Raw genomic sequence first — 6,069 nt, forward strand, 5'->3', positions numbered from 1 at the left:
GCCCAGCAAAGAGTTGTTGCTAGCCTGGAACCGGTTTTTCTGGCCCCAGAGCCAGTTCTTTGTCAGTGGAAACAGAAAACCTGGTTCCAAACTAAGCACTGGCCCCGAACCAGCCCTGGAACTGCTTTGGTGGAAAAGGGGCAAAAGATCATCAGAAACCCCTTTCAAGACCTGGATCTTAGTTAAACAAGACAGAGAAGTGATCAAGGCGCATTGTAACTGGGGAAGAATCTTGTCGCGACCTTCATGCATATGGACTTTGTGAGGAGTGAACAAAGAAACAGCTGGGGACTTTAGTGCTTCGTGACTAATAGAAAAAAAAAGTACCGTAAAATAATGACACATAGCAAGAAAAGTACTTGGAAAACACTAAGGACAGAGCTGAGAGGGAGATACAAACATTTCAAGTGATCACTGCAAACTCGACTCAGCTCCCTTCGATTTCAGTCAGAGGTTCAAAAGCCATCTTTCTCAATGTCTTTTTGTGAGTTCGTTCGCCCTTTTTTTATTAGTTCATGCGGAACCCTGAAGAAACTTTTATCCGTTTCACGGTTTGATCAATTCGAACAACCTAAAACAATGCAAGCGGAAGGGGTTTTTCATGCGAGCAATGCACCTTCTCTGTATAAATGCTTTGCCAACTGAGCTTTGATAGACCACCAGTTAAAGGCCTTGTCACACTTATTCAGAATTACAGGAATCAAGCAGAACCAGCCGGAATGAAAAAATTTTCAAAAAATTTGTGCCACATTCGGGCAGGAATTTCAAACTGACCAACATTATTACAGCTTTGTAAGAATGCCGTTCGAATACTTAGAATGCACTTCGAACCCGCCTCGAATGATTCTTGCACATTCCAGGTGTATTAGCTTTCGAATGCAGTTCAAATGTAGTTGGAACACAGTAGGAATACCTAGAATGCTGTTAGAATGCAGTAAGAATGTTAAGAATGCACTTTGAATGCCGTACGAGTGCGGTTCGATTGCTGCCCGAATACCACCCGAAGTCTGGTCGGAAGGTGCCTCGATTGCTGTACGAATTCACCTCAAATGCAGTCAGAATGCTCCCGGAATAGCGGCCGTATATATTTCAAATGTCCAAGAATTCAAAGAGAATGCAGCTCGAATACTTAGAATGTACTTCGAATATCCCGGAATATATGAAGAATTTTCATTCTGACGGCATTCCGGCTCATTCGAGACACATTTGGGACATTCTGGCAGGATTTGAAGTGGCTTGCCATTTAAATTTTTCCCTCGAATGCAATCAGAATGTTTCGAATGCTGCTGGAATGCTGTAAGAATATTTAGAATGCAGTCAGAATACACTTTGAATGCCGTTCGATATTTCTCCTCTTCGAATGCACCTCCAATGTTTTGAGCATGAGCAAAACATTTGGGCCAGCCACAAGAATGGGCGTGAATGTTTGGAATGCACTTCGAATATCCCGGAATATACAAAGAATTTTCATTCCGACGGCATTCCGGCTCATTCGAGGCACATTCTGGCAGGATTTGAAGTGGCTTGCCATTTCGATTTTTCCCTTGAACACAATCAGAATGTTTCGAATGCTGCTGGAATGCCGTAAGAATATTTAGAATGCAGTCAGAATACACTTCGAATGCTGTTCGATATTTCTCCTCTTCGAACGCACCTCGAATGTTTTGAGCATGAGCAAAACATTCGGGCCGGCCACAAGAATGGGCTTGAATGTTTGGAATGCACTCAGAATGCAGTCAGAATTTTTAGAATGCACTTCAAATATCCCGGAACATACGAAGAATTTTCATTCCGACAGCATTCCGGCTCATTCGAGGCATGTTTGGGACATTCGGGCAGGATTTGAAGTGGCTTGCCATTTCGATTTTTCCCTCGAATGCGATCAGAATGTTTCGAATGCTGCTGGAATGCTGTAAGAATATTTAGAATGCAGTCAGAATACACTTCGAATGCCGTTCGATATTTCTCCTCTTCGAATGCACCTCAAACGCTTTGAGCATGAGCAAAACATTCGGGCCGGCCACAAGAATGGGCTTGAATGTTCGGAATTCACTTTGAATATCCCGGAATATACAAAGAATTTTCATTCCGACAACATTCTGGCTCATTCGAGGCACATTCTGGCAGGATTTGAAGTGGCTTGCCATTTCGATTTTTCCCTCGAATGCGATCAGAATGTTTCGAATGCTGCTGGAATGCCGTAAGAATTTTTAGAATGCAGTCAGAATACACTTCGAATGCCGTTCGATATTTCTCCTCTTCGAATGCACCTCGAACGCTTTGAGCATGAGCAAAACATTCGGGTTGGCCACAAGAATGGGCTCGAATGTTTGGAATGCTCTTCGAATATCCCGGAACATACGAATAATTTTCATTCCGACAGCATCCCGGCTCATTCGAGGCATGTTCGGGACATTCGAGCAGGATTTGAAGTGGCTTGCCATTTCGATTTTTCCCTCGAACGCGATCAGAATGTTTCGAATGCTGCTGGAATGCCGTAAGAATATTTAGAATGCAGTCAGAATACACTTCGAATGCCGTTCGATATTTCTCCTCTTCGAATGCACCTCCAATGTTTTGAGCATGAGCAAAACATTTGGGCCAACCACAAGAATGGGCTTGAATGTTTGGAATGCACTTCGAATATCCCGGAATATACAAAGAATTTTCATTCCGACGGCATTCCGGCTCATTCGAGGCACATTCTGGCAGGATTTGAAGTGGCTTGCCATTTCGATTTTTCCCTCGAACGCAATCAGAATGTTTCGAATGCTGCTGGAATGCCGTAAGAATTTTTAGAATGCAGTCAGAATACACTTCGAATGCCGTTCGATATTTCTCCTCTTTGAACGCACCTCGAACGCTTTGAGCATGAGCAAAACATTCGGGTTGGCCACAAGAATGGGCTCGAATGTTTGGAATGCTCTTCGAATATCCCGGAACATACGAATAATTTTCATTCCGACAGCATCCCGGCTCATTCGAGGCATGTTCGGGACATTCGGGCAGGATTTGAAGTGGCTTGCCATTTCGATTTTTCCCTCGAACGCGATCAGAATGTTTCGAATGCTGCTGGAATGCCGTAAGAATATTTAGAATGCAGTCAGAATACACTTCGAATGCCGTTCGATATTTCTCCTCTTCGAATGCACCTCCAATGTTTTGAGCATGAGCAAAACATTTGGGCCAACCACAAGAATGGGCTTGAATGTTTGGAATGCACTTCGAATATCCCGGAATATACAAAGAATTTTCATTCCGACGGCATTCCGGCTCATTCGAGGCACATTCTGGCAGGATTTGAAGTGGCTTGCCATTTCGATTTTTCCCTCGAACGCAATCAGAATGTTTCGAATGCTGCTGGAATGCCGTAAGAATATTTAGAATGCAGTCAGAATACACTTCGAATGCCGTTCGATATTTCTCCTCTTCGAATGCACCTTGAACGCTTTGAGCATGAGCAAAACATTCGGGTCGGCCACAAGAATGGGCTTGAATGTTTGGAATGCACTCAGAATGCAGTCAGAATTTTAGAATGCACTTCAAATATCCCGGAACATACGAAGAATTTTCATTCCGACAGCATTCTGGCTCATTCGAGGCATGTTCGGGACATTCGGGCAGGATTTGAAGTGGCTTGCCATTTCGATTTTTCCCTCGAACGTGATCAGAATGTTTCGAATGCTGCTGGAATGCCGTAAGAATATTTAGAATGCAGTCAGAATACACTTCGAATGCCGTTCGATATTTCTCCTCTTCGAAGGCACCTTGAACGCTTTGAGCATGAGCAAAACATTCGGGCCGGCCACAAGAATGGGCTTGAATGTTCGGAATTCACTTTGAATATCCCGGAATATACAAAGAATTTTCATTCCAACAGCATCCCGGCTCATTCGAGGCATGTTCGGGACATTCGGGCAGGATTTGAAGTGGCTTGCCATTTCGATTTTTCCCTCGAACGCAATCAGAATGTTTCGAATGCTGCTGGAATGCCGTAAGAATATTTAGAATGCAGTCAGAATACACTTCGAATGCCGTTCGATATTTCTCCTCTTCGAATGCACCTTGAACGCTTTGAGCATGAGCAAAACATTCGGGTCGGCCACAAGAATGGGCTCGAATGTTTGGAATGCTCTTCGAATATCCCGGAATATACGAAGAATTTTCATTCCGACAGCATCCCGGCTCATTCGAGGCATGTTTGGGACATTCGGGCAGGATTTGAAGTGGCTTGCCATTTCAATTTTTCCCTCGAACGCGATCAGAATGTTTCGAATGCTGCTGGAATGCCATAAGAATATTTAGAATGCAGTCAGAATACACTTCGAATGCCGTTCGATATTTCTCCTCTTTGAACGCACCTCGAACGCTTTGAGCATGAGCAAAACATTCGGGTCGGCCACAAGAATGGGCTCGAATGTTTGGAATGCTCTTCGAATATCCCGGAATATACGAAGAATTTTCATTCCGACAGCATTCCAGCTCTAGTGTGACTACCCTATAAAGTTTTGAATAACTCTTGAGGTGGATGTGATGTCACATGAAACGACGCAATTATGCAATATGTGTCCAATGACGTCATCTGGTGACTTCTTGGGCATGCATCAGCTACTTTCCCCTGAAAATAGTTAGCAACACTAGTGTGGAACAGCCTATTTGTTTACGTACAGTATCTCACACACACACACACACACACACAAAATATTTTCAGCTCAAGCTGTGAACACATTTTAAACCCTAAACCAACAGAAACAGCCGCTGATCATTAACCTGTTAAAGAATCACGTGCGCTCGTGTTCACATCCCAAAAGTGGCGCATGATCTATTTGTTGATTTTTTTTTTTGGAACATCCCATAATATTAAAAGAAATCATGAGTCGTTAGTGTTTCCAGGTTTCCATCCCAACAAATCTGCACATTACATCATAACAGAAAAGGAAATCCGACTTGCACGCGCGCCTGCAGAATAACTAAATGCGCAATAAACAGCGTGGACTGAAAGGCTGGAGGGAAAATGCCCCGCAGGAGAGATCAGTACAGACCGGAGGAGCCAGTGCAACTACAAAGTGCATCCTACCTTACAGAAGAAATCAGTGAGCAGCTGAAACCGCGGTGTTCGGACCCGAGTGAATCCGGAGGTTGGGTTTAAACGCAGCTCGCGCCGACCCGGAGATTTCTGCTGTTTCCTAAACCTGTGAAATGTGAAGTGGAGTCGCTGCACCATCTAGTGTCCAATTTAACAATCACCTACGGAGCCCCATGATCTTTTTTTTATCTTCTGCACACAAGATAACGTGTTTCCACGAGACAAAAAGAAAGGATCACCATTCAGGACAATTATCTCGTGTGCACAAGACTTGTTTTTTATCTTTTGGGCACATGACATGACAGTCATCTTGTTAACACAAGATAAAAAAGAACCACCTTTTGGAACAATTATCTCGTGTGCACAAGATAATAACTTGTTTTTTTATCTTTTGTGTACAAGTTATTATCTTACATGACAGTCATCTTGTGCACACAAGATAATAACTTGTTCCCGCAAGATAATTAACTTGTGAAAACATGATAAAAAAGAATCACCTTTTGGGACAATTATCTCGTGTGAACAAGACTTGTTTTTTATTTTTTGGGCACATGACATGACAGTCATCTTGTTAACACAAGACAAAAAAGAACCACCTTTTGGAACAATTATCTCGTGTGCACAAGATAATAACTTGTTTTTTTATCTTTTGTGTACAAGTTATTATCTTACATGACAGTCATCTTGTGCACACAAGATAATAACTTGTTCCCGCAAGATAATTAACTTGTGAAAACATGATAAAAAAGAATCACCTTTTGGGACAATTATCTCGTGTGAACAAGACTTGTTTTTTATCTTTTGGGCACATGATATGACAGTCATTTTGTGCACACAAGATAATAACTTGTTCCCGCAAGATAATTAACTTGCAAAAACATGATAAAAAAGAACCACCTTTTGGGACAATTATCTCATGTGCACAAGACTTGTTTTTTATCTTTTGGGCACATGATATGACAGTCATTTTGTGCACACAAGAT

The 6,069-nt window shown here is 42.5% G+C and overlaps 1 protein-coding gene across 1 annotated transcript in view; it reads right to left on the minus strand.

Annotated features, from left to right (window-relative positions):
• The window catches only part of ankrd6b (ankyrin repeat domain 6b), a 97,393-nt gene extending 92,231 nt beyond the window's left edge, over positions 1-5,162 (minus strand). Inside the window, exon 1 of the mRNA XM_060913971.1 lies at positions 5,078-5,162. The gene's annotated coding sequence lies outside the window, so the exon portion shown is untranslated. The remainder of the gene's footprint in view (positions 1-5,077) is intronic.
• Between the last annotated feature and the right edge of the window lie 907 nt (positions 5,163-6,069).

This window comes from Neoarius graeffei, chromosome 2, assembly GCF_027579695.1.
Source record: "Neoarius graeffei isolate fNeoGra1 chromosome 2, fNeoGra1.pri, whole genome shotgun sequence".
NCBI lineage: Eukaryota > Metazoa > Chordata > Actinopteri > Siluriformes > Ariidae > Neoarius > Neoarius graeffei.